Source organism: Rana temporaria, chromosome 4 (assembly GCF_905171775.1).
Source record: "Rana temporaria chromosome 4, aRanTem1.1, whole genome shotgun sequence".
NCBI classification, from domain to species: domain Eukaryota; kingdom Metazoa; phylum Chordata; class Amphibia; order Anura; family Ranidae; genus Rana; species Rana temporaria.
In genome coordinates, this window is record NC_053492.1 from 72947372 (window position 1) to 72962043 (window position 14672).

At 41.1% G+C, this 14672-nt stretch overlaps 1 long non-coding RNA gene across 1 annotated transcript in view; it reads left to right on the forward strand.

Annotated features, from left to right (window-relative positions):
* Positions 1-14672, forward strand: part of LOC120936307 — a 32510-nt gene that overhangs the window by 15825 nt on the left and 2013 nt on the right. The window contains exon 2 of the long non-coding RNA XR_005748600.1: positions 9609-9779. This is a non-coding gene — a long non-coding RNA (uncharacterized LOC120936307). The remainder of the gene's footprint in view (positions 1-9608; positions 9780-14672) is intronic.

Below are 14672 nucleotides of genomic sequence, written 5' to 3' on the forward strand. Positions count from 1 at the left end.
CCGGCGTTGTTGCGTCATTGGATGTGATTGACAGCGGCGCAAGCCAATGGCTGTGCTGCTTTCAATCCATCCACTCTAGCCAATCAACGACCAGGCTGAGCGGCGAAGAGGACGTCGGGGCGAGCGCCGCAGGTGAACGGGCTCAGGTAAGTAAAACGGGGGGGCTGGGGTGGGGGGGCGGTATTGTTAGATGTTTTTTCACCTTAATGCATAGGATGCATTAAGGTGAAAAAACATGTACCTTCAGTGTCCCTTTAAGTCTCAAATAATTTTTAGTTTTCCAATAGGAGGTCCTTGAGTTGAGTTGGTGTGTTGCAGTTCACTTTTAAACAAATTGGACTAAAGACAATGGGGTTGATTTAATAAAGCTAGAGAGTACAACATCTGGTGCAGCTGTGCATGGCAGCCAATCAGCTTCTAACTTCAGCTTGGTTTCTATGCAGAGCTGTACCAAATTTTGCACTCTCTTCAACCCCACCCTTTCTGGTTACTTCATTGATAAAATGGGTATTTTGCTATTTGCAATCGCGATGCTGTTCATTTAATTGCTATGCTTTAATAAAATGTCTGTTATGGCCAGTTAAAGAGGAGCTCCCCCCAAAAAATTTAAGTCAGCAGCTACTAATACTATAGCTGCTGTCTTTTAATAAAAGGAGACTGACCTGTCCAAGGATTCAGCGCTGTCCTCACCCGAATCAATTCTTCAATCAGATTCTGGTCCAGGTTCTGGCATTTTAACTAAGGGAAACTGGCAGCAAAGCCTTATGGCTTGCTGGATTCCCACTGAGTTGCGCTGCACTTTGTGAATGGTCCCATAGTCTTTAGGGACCTGTGATGTGTCCCAGAAGGCTGTGAGGGAAGGAAGGGGGAGGGCTAAACTTCAACTGTAACAAGATCGTTACGGCAATCTGACCAGAAGTACCTTTTAAAACCAGGTATCCGTGTAAATGTGGCAGAGGAGGGGGGAGAGGATGTAAGTTGGACTACCCCTTTTGGGTGAAGTTCTGCTTTAAGTCAATTTCATATAGTCTATTGTTTTTATTAGAAAAAAAAAGGTTTGAATGGTAACTGGGTTATTATTGATGGATTCATGATGTCCAGATACAAGGAAGCAGGCAGCTAAATTGATATGCAAATCTTAATTCTTTCTGTAAAAGTCAAACTTGTTTTCACCCCTTTCTTGTCTCCCAAGCAGGGCCGGACTTACCATTGGCCTTGACTGGGCTCAAGCCCAGGGGCCCCACCCAATAGGGGGCCCCCTTTAAAAAAAAAAAAAAAACATTTTTTTTTTTTTTTTTTTTTTTTTTTTTTTTAGGGGTCCGGAGGTCCCCAGGGGCCCGGAGGCCCCCAGGGCCCCGGACGGCAACCCCCCTTTTTTTTATTTATTTTTTGTAAAAAAATGTTTTTTTTTATATATTTTTTATTTTTATATATATATATATATATATATATATATATATATATATATATATATATATATATATATATATATATATATATATTATTATTAAAGGGCCCAGGGGTCTCCAGGGCCCCGGACGGCAACCCCCCTTCTTTTTATTTATTTTTTGTAAAAAAATGTTTTTTTTATATATTTTTTATTTTTATATATATAATATATATATATATATGTATATATATATGTATATATATATATATGTATATATATATATATATATATATATATATATTTTATTATTATTATTATTAAAGGGCCCAGGGGTCTCCAGGGCCCCCGGATGGCAACCCACATTTTTTATAAAAAAAATTACATTTTTTTTATATATATATATATATATATATATATATATATATATATATATATATATATATATATATATATTTTTATTAAAGGGTTCAGAGGTCCCCAGGGCCCCATGTGGCAACCCCCCCTTTTTTATTTTTTTTATAAATGTTTATTTTTTTATTTTTGTTTATTTTTTTATTTTTTATTAAAAGGCCCAGAGGTCCCCAGGGCCCCCGGGTTTGGCAACCTCCCTTTTTTTATGTATTTTTTATAAATGTTTTTTTTTATTATTATTAAAGGGCCCAGAGGTTTATTTTTTCTTTTTATTAAAAGGCCCAGAGGTCCCCAGGGCCCCGGATGGCTACATATATTTATATATATTTGTTTTCTTCTTTTTTTTGTAAAGGCCCCCCCGCTTCTCAATTTGCGGCAGCCCCCACGCTTCTCAATTTCAGGCGGCAGCACCCCCACCCCCCCTAGGTTCTCTGCTTCAGGGGGCCCATGCCTTAAGCTGTGCGAGGGGCCCCAAAATTCCTGATGGCGGCCCTGCGCATACCTCCCAACACGCACGGATTCTGTGGGACTTTCCCGCACAGACAGCTTCTTCCCGCAGTCCCGCAAAAGGGTTAAATTTCCCGCACTGCAAGAGGAGGCAGCACGGAAGCAGGAGGAACCGGAGTGGTGTGTGGAGGACTGTGGCTGCTGAAGGGAAGAAAGCCGACAGCCGGGTTAATGACAGTCTGTGGCCCCGGCTGTTGGCAGCACAGGTGAGAGGCACTCCCCCCCTCAACAACTGCAAAATCCCCCCCCGCTCAACAACTTTAATGCGCTCCCCCCCGCTCAACAACTTCAATTCGCCCCCCCCCCCCCGCTCAACAACTTCGATCCCCCCCAATTCTCGGCTCCAGGGGGCCCCTTCAACACTCAAGCCCAGGGGCCCCCACCACCCTAAGTCCTGCCCTGCTCCCAAGTATTCTTAAGGTCAAATATTATAATCCCTAAGGTCATATAGTATGTTCAGCCAATGGAAGGGGCCAATTGTGAGCCTTAGGATGGGCGGGGTTTGGTGGGGCAAGCTTGATGTGTGCAGAGAAAGGTAAACTTACAGTGACCTCTTTTTATGCAGTGTTCAATTTGAGATATCCAAGTTTATGACAGATTTACTGGAAGGCAAAAAACATTCAGCATTTTCAGGAGAATTCTAGTTGGAAGTGCTAGTTTAATTGCAATGACAGAACACCTCTTTATTTGTAATTCCTCAACGTCTGTCTAACTGTTTGAGGCATGGGAACCCCTAGGAGTTATACTATGTGGCCAGATTAAATGAAATGGGGCTTAGCAATGTTTTACCATGAGAACCTAAAAATCCAAAACCTTAAAACCTTTATGAGGTTCAAGTTGTCTTTTAAATGGGAAAAGTCCCTCCATCCCTGACCTTTGGAGGCGTAAGGTTCTTGTAGAGGGGTCATTAGACTATTGGCATGCGCCTTTTGTAAATAATATGAATACCCTTGTTTACTCTACTACTATTTCAGTATGAACATTCCTAATGGAAAACTTGCTACCCAATAATGATACGTATCGCAGAACAATCGGTAAGCTGCTATATATGTGACCAGACCAGACATAGCCACAACAGTGGGCATACTATGCCGGAAAGCCTCAGTTCCCTGTCAACATGATGACTGGAATGCAGTAAAAAGAGTGATGCAATACCTAAAAGGAACAATTTAGATGAAGTTACGGCTACCAGCAACATCCAATCCACAACTGGTCAGATATGTGGATGCTGATTGGGCTGGGGACTGCACAGACCGCAAATCCACAAATGGATTAATCTTCCAGTATGAGGAAGGAACCATAAGTTGGTCTAGTCGAAAGCAAGCAACTGTCGCTCTATCTTCAACTGAAGCAGAGTACATTCCAGCAGCATATGCATGTCAGGAAGCAATATGGATTTGTCAACTTTTTGTGGACATTGTGATAGACATGTCAAAACCAATTCCCAATTTTGAAGACAACCAGGATGTATAAAGCTTACGCAATCAGAAAGGGTCAATCCTAAAACCAAACACATCGACATCAAGTATCACCTACCGAGGGATAATCAAGAATAAGGTGTTATTGACATTCAAAACTGCCGGTCAGAGGAGTTGAGCGCTGATGCACTCACCAAGCCCTTTTGAAGGAATGTCATAATTATATCCAGAAGAAGCTGAATGTAGTTGTTGTTGAGAAGGGGTGTTTGAAGAACAACAACTAGTTGCTTATATATACTGTGAACTATATATATGCATTATACCTATCTTTGCAATAGGTGGCGCTGTGGTATTATAGTGTGTATCTATGACATAATGTAATCACCGGATGTACCGTCTATCTAAGTTCGGTGCACTTGTTTGTGGTTAGTTCCTGTTCATGTCTCCATGCTGTAAAGACATTGATTGCTATTTTTCCATAGAAGTAAAGCATATTGCTGTATACTGTACATGAAGCTTCCAGCACATTTTTTCAATACTCTGCACAACACAGGGCCCTCTGATACCTTCTGTATTGAATTGTATTATCACTTTACTGTCTGCCCTCATTTTGTAAAGCGCTGTGCAAACTGTTAACGCTATATAAATCCTGTATTATAATAATACTCAAACTTGGAAATGTTGAGTCAAATTCACTCTGGATGCATAGCATTCTTGCTGGGGGGCTCTAGTTTTTGTATCCATTGATCTTTTGCACCTGTCAGATTGGCATGCTATATGTCTGTTGTTGATGGCATACTTATATTGCTCTGAATTTTAGTCATAATAATCCTTGAAAACTACCTTCTGTCATTATTAGGCCCCGTACACACGAGGAGACATGTCCGATGAAAACGGTCCGCGGACCGTTTTCATCGGACATGTCTCCTGGGAACTTTTGGTCTGATGTGTGTACACACCATCAGACCAAAATCCCCGCGGACAGAGAACGCGGTGACGTAGAAGACACCAACGTTCTCAAACACGGAAGTGCAATGCTTCCACGCATGCGTCGAATCAATTGGACGCATGCGCGGGATTTCGGGACGCTGGTTACACGTCATAACCAGCGGACATGTCCGATTAGGTGTACTAACCATCGGACATGTCCAACGGACATGTTTCCAGCGGACAAGTTTCTTAGCTTGCTAAGAAACTTTTGTCCGCTGGAAACCTGTCCGCTAGGCCGTACATACAGTCGGACATGTCCGCGGAAACTGGTCCGCGGACCAGTTTCAGCGGACATGTTCGACCGTGTGTACGCTGCCTTAGGCCCCATACACACGAGAGGATTTATCCGCGGATACGGTCCAGCGGACCGTATCCGCGGATAAATCCTCTCGAGGATTTGCGCGGATTTCCATGCGATGGAGTGTACTCACCATCGAATCGAAATCCGCGCCGAAATCCTCTGGCGATGACGTGTCGCGCCGTCACCGCGATTATGACGCGGCGACGTGCGCGACGCTGTCATATAAGGAATTCCACGCATGCGTCGAATCATTACGACGCATGCGGGGGATCCCTTCGGACGGATGGATCCGGTGAGTCTGTACAGACCAGCGGATCCATCCGTTGGGATGGATTCCAGCGGATAGATTTGATAGCATGTCATCAAATATTTATCCGCTGGAAATCCATCCCAGGGGATAAATATCCACGGAAACAGATTCGCTGGAGTGTACACACCATAGGATCTATCCGCTGAAACCCATTCGCTGGGATTTTTCAGCGGATGGATTCTATCGTGTGTATGGGGCCTTAGAGTGGGAGGTCACAGAGGATGTTTGCATTGGTGCAGTATTATTCAATGTAAGGTCATTATAAAGTACGAAGAAGAACTCTATACATTTTATTTAGAGAGGTCTAGTCTCAAAATACCAAACAAACCATTCTGTTTGGTCCTCACAAGACCTCCTGCTCTCTATTTCCCTTGTCACGTTCTTGCATGCTCTCCTTCAGGACTTCTCCTGAGTTTGGGCTGTCCGATCAGATCCACCTGTCAGTTTCTCAGGTGGCCCTGATTGGACCTTGCAGTCTCTTCTATGGAGAGCAAGTGGAATGTGTTCCACAGAGACGCCCATGTGAAAGGGGCCTTAAAATTGTGTCAGAAAGTATAGCAGAATGGATTACACATTCCACTTTTCTGTAAGAGTCTTCTACATCCCAGTTCCCATCCCAACACATGACTTAATACTTATTTTAGGAAGGTGAAAAGGGAGTAAATTAAGGACATAGCAACAAAACTGTTTCTGTGTTTGTTTGTCAGTGTGGGGTTTACAAGGTCACATGTGCTATACATCCAGCAATGCAGCTTGGAATAATTTATTAGTAGCAGAATATCTCCTCGCTTAATAAGGTAATAAAGTGAGAATTCTATTTTTATATGTCTTGTAAAGCAATCCAAAAATGTTCAGTGAGGGATGTGTAAGATTTCCCTCATTTCACATCATGAAGGGGAAGTGTCAGATTGTTCAATACTCTGAGGACATTAAAGAGACAACTATGAATAGCGTCTGATTAAAATAGGCTTGTATTCAAATGTCAGTGTGAATTGATTAAGAAATTGAGTAATAACCACAGAGGGGCTGAATTTTTGCAAGAAAATGTTGCTACCAGTTCCCTATAGCAACACTCAGATGACCAAATACCTTCTGTTGAAGGAGACTTATAGAGTTCTGATTGACCGATTTATTTTATTACACATATTCATGTAACAATGACAATTTAGGCAGTGATATACATATTGTACATTTACATCAGTCCCTGACCTGAATGAGCTTACAATCTAAAGTCCCTTTCTCACATGCATGGGCCAGTTTAGACAGGATCCAATTAATCTACTAACACATCTTTGAAGTGTGGGAGGAAATTCACACAAACAAAGGGAGAACATGCAAACTCGTGTTGTTCGAACTAGTGTTAGGACCATGATATAAACCAAGCACCCCAGTAATGCAAGGCAGATGTGATAGCCACTGCATTATCTGAACTGTTTCATGGCCCTGTCTACCCTTGCTTTCTAAACCTTGATGTGTGATAGATCACTTCACTGGCCAACAGAAATGCATATGTAGCACCTTCTAGCCTTCTAGTGTGCTACTAACGGTAGTGCATGTAAATTTATCTGGCTCAGCGATAAACCCGAGGCATGGATTTTAGGACAGGGTTATTAGAGGTTAGGACTGGATGACTCACCCTGTCAGCTCTCTGGTGCCTCCCCATTTCAAGAATTTTGGAGAACATTCTAGAAGTTAGTGGACGGAAGCCAGGAGGGGTTGTCTTGAATATTTAGGGGACCTTAGCCAATCCCCAGGAAGCGGGGTGGAAGATGGAGAAGCCGTTATAATGGGAGTCCAGGAATCGGGTGGAAGATGGAGAAGCAGTTATAACGGGAGTCTGCCGGTGGCCCTTGAGGGTTTTACCTCAGGCTGGAGCTTGGGAGGCTAGCCTGGAAAGATCGTACCACAGGAGGTAGTTGGTAGAACTATTTGGGAATGAGACCTATCTCCCACTGATTGGAGTAAAGCCTGGGCCAATGTTTCAAAGTGCTCCTTTAATCTGGAGGCAGTGCTCCTGTGCTGGTATTGGGTCCCAGCCCACATCGCCATATCAAACCCATCCTACAATGTTAGATGTTTTCGGGGATGCGGCCATCGATGAGACAAACTTCACATCTGGTGGTCCTGCCCCTGTCTGGTGGGATTCTGGTCAAGGGTCTTTGGATTGTTGTTTACCCTCTTCCATGTACCTATTCATAAAGGCGTCAAATTAGCAGCTGCTTCTCGTAACAACAGAAGTTGGCCACCTATCTATTTATAGCTGCTAAATGCGCAATAGCCAGGGCCTGGAAAAAGACAGCTGTTTCATTTGCGGAGGTAAGGAGCATCCTGACAACCCTCATGATCAAAGAGAAGATGAGTTGTATCCTCCACGACTCTCACACTAAATTTCTCAAGGTGTGGGCCCTGTGGTAGTCTTACACTCTCCCTACTCTGCATTGACCAGCCTAGGCCTGTCTAATTGACCCCGCTTATTTCCCAGCCTGGGGGATCTTTCTTCCTTTACCTCCCTTTATCTTCCTCTTCCACAATCTTTCTTGTTATCTCTCTCTCTTCTTCCCCCGTTCCTTGGACTTCCCCCCCAATTTTATTTTTTCTTCCTTCCTCCCCCAAAACTTCTTTGAATATCCAGTCTAAGGTTTGTTTCCATTAACTTTGTTTGTGGTTTATTTCACATCTCAGCCCCTTAGCCCTTAGGCCCAGGCACCCTATGTTAACCCCCAGCCTAGGTCGGAGGGCCCCTGTTGATCGATAGTACTTCTTTTAAAACATATTCCATATGTGTACTTGTGTTAATGCTGTTTCGCTAAGCCTACTTTTGGTATCCTCTTCGTGGGAAAGCTGCATTTGCATTTTTTCTATATTCCAGTTAAAATATTGTACTAGAAGACAGCTGTGTGCCAAGTCTTCACCCAACCTTGCCCTGGGGAATCTCCAGTGTATGTCAGTAAGGAGGACTGAGAAGAGGAAGCATGCAGGTGGGCTGCTGGCAAGAGGAAGCATGTGATGACTTCATGGGATGAAGCTGATGTGTTCATTGTCAGAGGTTTGCTCCTAAAAAGGGACAGAAATGGAAAATAAGATGTTAGATGTCAAAGTAAAAAAAAGAAAACTGATTGGGCAGCACAAGCCCTGTGCTTTTTTCTGTTTTAATACCAGACCCAGCCTTCTCAATGTGTGAAATATTTTGAAAGAATTATGATTGCACTTGAGGATAATACATTGAACAGACTTCCCATGTACATGATTTTGCAAACAGTAAGGGAAGCCGCTCAGGTGTGGTTGTCTTCAAAGTTAATCCTGCTCACAGAAACCACGGGTGCAGGCAATGCAAGTACAAGGCAAAGAAAGGAAGAATGTCTTCTGGATATAGCTATGATTAAACACTAAGTATAGTGTGAAACCAGTCAGATTTCCAGTGTGCTGTGACTTGTACTGCTGTATTGGATTTTACAATAAAGGCAATTTTATTTTTAGTGTGGCTGTCCAGAAGACATTCTTCCTTTCTTTACATGATTTTGCAGCGTCCCTTGCTCCAAAGCTTCGGAGGTTCCAGGAAGAAGTTAGTTCTTGAACTGGGGAACACATTGGCCTGCATTTATGTGCAGATTATTTTCTCTCTCTCTGCGGCTACTGAGGTATGATGGCGTCACCTGTATAGAAATTAGGAGCAGAGTCTTTATAATCTGTGTGATCAGGACAGGATCTTTAACAAGACAGTGCCTCCACTCAATTGGGGCTTGTGAATAGCAAGTGAAATCCCAATTGAGAAATATATCTCCACATAGACAGTAATCCACACAGCATTGTATTTGAAAGTCCAAGTATTGAAGAAATAACATTCAGTGAACCATCCAACATAAGGTTTTTTTCCAAACAGGAACATGAAATCATTAACAGTCTCTCTGTTTGTCTCAGTGAGATGAATCTGCAGCAGCAGCAGCACTTACACAGCCCGTGTTCTCTTGGCAGGAATCCATTGTTCTCCTTATGCCACATGTCTCACCCACTTACCCACAAAACCCCTTGCCATCCTCTGCTCTTCTTGATGACCTCATCCTTGGTGTGAGAGAGAGCATAGCATTAGCAACCATATTTAAAAAGAGCAAACAAACACTGCATAACAAGAGTATACACTTGGTAAATGGGCAAAGAAGTGATCTCATCACTACAAATGTAAACCCTAAATGGATAAGATTTACTTTTTCGGAAGCACTGTGTATCATAAACAACTACCATGTTTGTTTCTTTTATAAAATAATGTTTTCATGCGTTTCTCAGCCTTGCATGTCATCGCTCAAGGTGTGCTTAATGATGATAACAACAGGGAACAATTCCTGCACAAGGAGCAGCAACCCAGCCTACCTTGAAGTAATACGTAACAGGGTGACAACACAGGAAAGCAATTGGGAGATAAGGATAAAAAGGATAGAGCGTTGTCACCCCATAACAGTAAGTGCTTGTATAAAGATCTTCACAGTTTTAGGCTTACCAGTTTTAAAATAAAAATTGAAGATTTAAAACAAATGTCATTTTTTAATAAGATTATATGAGAATTTAGCGATTAGGTTTACAAATACTTAAAGGATGCCATAGGAAACTAAAAGGTTTTAAAGGGTTAGTCCACACAACAATGATATTTCAGTTCCTGGTGGAAAATCAAACCATCTGAAAAATTATATTTCTTGAGGACTTTAATGGTCACTCTGCTTATAATTTTTTCATGTTGTAAACAATACAATCAAGGGAACTTTCTAGAATTTTGGCAGGAAGTATTCAAACATAAAAGCCAGGGTCTGATGCAACCAACCAGGTTCCACCTATAACTAAGATAGCACCCTTGGGTGGACTGACCCTTCAACTAACAGGACAGACAGCTGCACAAGATGAATAGTATTATAACAATTAGAGCAATGAAACATGTAGGCCGTTTCCCCTGAAACATTTATGTTTCATTGGGATGACCTTTAATGAGTTAAACAGGCTGAATAAAGTAATGATATTGTAATTGTGGCAGCATGATTTATTTGCGTCCGTATTTGTTAAGATACGCCCGCTGTCGCCAAAAATATTACCTTGTATTTTTGGCACAGCGATTCTTAGCGTAGATACGCACTTATATTATTTTTGGGAGGCCGCATATGCAATGTTTCATTCTGCCAAGCCTTAACAAGTGGAAAACACTGAAGTCCTGGAACAGACGATATGAAACAACGCAAGCATGTTTAGAAAGAAAAGGGTTCTGTAATAGTTTAGTGTCATCTATGAGCCGACATAATGCTTGGCCACTAACTCTTAGGGTTAGGTCATTGATTACGGTTGAGTTCAGACTTCTTACATCTTGGTGGTTGAACCAATGGGTTAAGGTGAGCAATTAAACAGATATGAATGAGCTGTCTTAGGAAGTACTGAAAGAATCCAGCAAAGAACAAGACAAAAAAAGGACAACTTGGGAATTCGCAGTCATGAAAATGAACAGAAAGATCTAATAGTTCAACATGAAAGTAGCTGAAACATAAGAGTCATTTAGCGGGCAATTTTCATAATTTTTTCATTAATATAAAATTATCTCTGAGAATTATCTTAACTATGTGATTTCTGCATAGATGATGTATTATTCTAGTCCACGACAACTAAATATCCTTATTTTTTAATCAGAGGTAGATAGACTATTAAAGAATATCTAATTGTGATAAATGTATATGATTTTTTAAAACTTAACATAGCTACATACCTATTTAAAGCCAAAACATTTTTTTTTTAAATTTTAGAGTAGGGGAGGGAAATACCATTGTAATTTTCCCCCCCTAATTTTTGCCATCTGTGTCTCATTAGGGAGATGTACATTCACTTCCTGTCAACGTAAGGGATGTCACGTTTTAGATAGATGTCACAGTAACAAGTGTGATCATTAGAATATTTCCCTAGTCCTTGAATCTAAATTGAATCCTTACTTTCAGTCCTAATGACCTTGATTATCAGGACAATTAGAGAGAATTAATCTCCCTAACGAGGACACAGCAATAAAAACCTGACAGGGATTCCAACCCTTTTCACTTTATTCAAATTGAAAAAAAAGTTTGCCTTTAGTTATAAAACAGATATTTGGGTAGATGCTGGAGAAGTTAAAGGTTTCTTATGTCTTCTGAGGATGCTATTGATTACATCTTTGTCTCCACCTTTGCTGTGCTCATTACTAGAGGATCCCACTTTCCCTGTGGTATTTTTCTTTAATTGAATTATGGAGGATACAACAGGAAGAGTAGGTGTACTATAATTCAAGAAGACCAGAAGACGTTAGGAACAATTACAGGAACAAGATTCCACCTACAGTTGTGCTCATAAGTTTACATACACTGGCAGAATTTATGATTTCTTAGCCATTTTTCAGAGAATATGAATGATAACACAAAAACTTTTCTTTCACTCATGGTTAGTGTTTGCCTGAAGCCATTTATTATCAGTCATCTGTGTTTACGCTTTTTAAATCATAATCACAACAGAAACTACCCAAATGATTCTGATCAAAAGTTTATATACCCTGATGATTTTGGCCTGATAACGTGCACACAAGTTGACACAAAGGGTTTGAATGGCTATTAAAGGTAACCATCCTCACAGACCCTTGCATCTTTCATCCAGTGCTGCACTGATGTTTCTGGATTCTGAGTCATGGGGAAAGCAAAATAATTGTCAAAGGATCAGCAGGAAAATATAGTTGAACTGTATAAAACAGGAAAGGGATATAAAAAGATATCCAAGGAATTGAGAATGCCAATCAGCAGTGTTTAAACTCTAATCAAGAAGTGGAAAATGAGGGGTTCTGTTGAAACCAAACCACAGTCAGGTAGATCAACTAAAGTATCAGCCACAACTGCCAGGAAAATTGTTCAGGATGCAAAGGAAAACCCACATATAACTTCAGGTGAAATACAGGACTCTCTGAAAACATGTGGTGTGGCTGTTTCAAGACACACAATAAGGAGGCACTTGAAGAAAGATGGGCTGCATGGTCAAGTCACCAGAAGAAAGCCATTACTACGCAAATGCCACAAAGTATCCCGCTTACAGACAGCACAGAAACAAGCCTCAAACCTTCTGGCACAAAGTCATTTGGAGTGATGAGACCAAAATGTAGCTTTTTGGCCACAACCATAAGTACTACATTTGGAGAGGAGTCAACCAGGCCTATGATGAAAGGTACACCCTTCCTGCTGTGAAACACGGAGGTGGATCTCTGATGTTTTTGGGATCAAAATTGATGGCAAGATGAATGCAGTATGTTATCAACGGAGGAACATTTGCATTCTTCAGCCAGGAAGCTGCGCATGGGACATACTTGGACATTCCAACATGACAATGATCCAAAACACAAGACCAAGTCGACCTGTCATTGGCTACAGCAGAATAAAGTGAAGGTCCTGGAGTGGCCATCTCAGTCTCCTGACCTCAATATCATCTGAGAAGATAAAGAGCCTCATCCACGAATACCACAAAAGACTTCAAGCTGTCATTGATGTTAAAGGGGGGAATACACGGTATTTAGAACTGGGGTATGTAAACTTTTGATCGGGGTCATTTGGGTAGTTTCTGTTGTCATTATGATTTAAAAAGAGTAAACACAGTTGATTGATTTTAAATGGCTTCATGTCTCCATGTGTACGAAGGAAGCTATGAGATCACGACACTGAATCACCTTCTTCATTAACATCTAACAAGGCAATATTTGCCAGACACGAGAGTGAATGGCAACAGCAGCTGGTGAGCTTTATTCTTAAGGGAGTGGAATTGGCACACATCACTTTGGTGAAGGATTTTGGTGGATCAACAAGATTTTGTTTCACTATTTTTACATCACTTTAAGTTGGACTGTATTACCATATTGATTTGCATATGTTGGCGCATATATATTTTTTGAATATGCCATATAGACACTTTTCATTATGTATGGGTGATTTATGGTGATTTCACAATGTTAATATTTAGGAGTTTTGTAGATTAATTTAGTGCGCTACTGTGGAATTTTTTGTCTCTCTCTTTTTTACATTGACATTTGTTTCACCTCATTTGCCAACCCAGAACCTGTATTCATTATATCTGGTCTCCCACAGTACACAGAACACGGAAATGCAGTTATTCTAGTAATTATAAACTGATAAATACCTTTTCTCATCAGCAGTCTTGTGACTTCTATCTAGTAAAGCTAGTAAAAGGAGTTTTCATCTTCCCATGATCCTCTGTCTAGACAGTGCTGATTGGCCCTGTGCTGATCACAAGCACCCTCCGAAGAAAAAAAAAACTCTCTAGCAATACACACCAAACTGTGTGGAGGCCTGGTTCACACTGGTGCGTTTTGTCATGCGATTTGGCATGTCAAATCGCATGTCAAAACGGCGGTATTTGCCGCAAATTGCTGGCAATGGCACCGTCCTAATCGGTGCAACGCTGTATCTGCATCTCCGATTTCAAAAAGTAGTTCCTGTACTACTTTTTGCGATTTACATTGAAACCTGCACAGATGTTTCTGAAATCGCAGCCGAAATCGGGAGCTTCATTCCCGCAGCTCAGTGTGAACCTGGGCGGAAGAAGAGGAGGATCAGAGAGACAGCCTTTATACACAATGCAAAGGATTAACCCCTTACGTTCCACAGTGAGTATAACAAGCATGCTTTACTGCATATACAGACTGATGTTACTGTTGTGGGTTTAGTAGCACTTTAAGTAAATAAGATGAAGCTCTGCGAACTTCTATTATCCAAACATGTGCAAGCAAAAATACTGTTTTTCAATTTTCCATGCACGTGATATTCTATGCAAAGTGGACATCCCCATCTTCACTAAGCTAAATGAACATTACCTTGTAGATTAAACAGCCTATTTGCTTTTAGTAAATCAACCTGATTTTAGTTATTTAGTAATTGTATTAACCACTTGCTTACTGGGCACATATACCCCCTTCCTGACCAGAGGACTTTTTGCGATTCGGCACTGCGTCGCTTTAACTGACAATTGCGCAGTCGTGCGACGTGGCTCCCAAACAAAATTGACGTCCTTTTTTCCCACAAATATAGCTTTCTTTTGGTGGTATTTGATCACCTCTGCAGTTTTTATTTTTTGCGCTATAAACAAAAATAGAGCGACAATTTTGAAAAAAAAAAAAATTTTTTTTTACTTGTTGCTATAATAAATAGCTACATTTTTTTTCTCAGTCTAGGCCTATACGTATTCTATGTATTTTTGGTAAAAAAAATAAAAAACGCAATAAGCGACTGGTTTGCGCAAAAGTTATAGCGCCTACAAAATAGGGGACAGAATTTTTTTTTTTTACTAGTAATGGCGGCGATC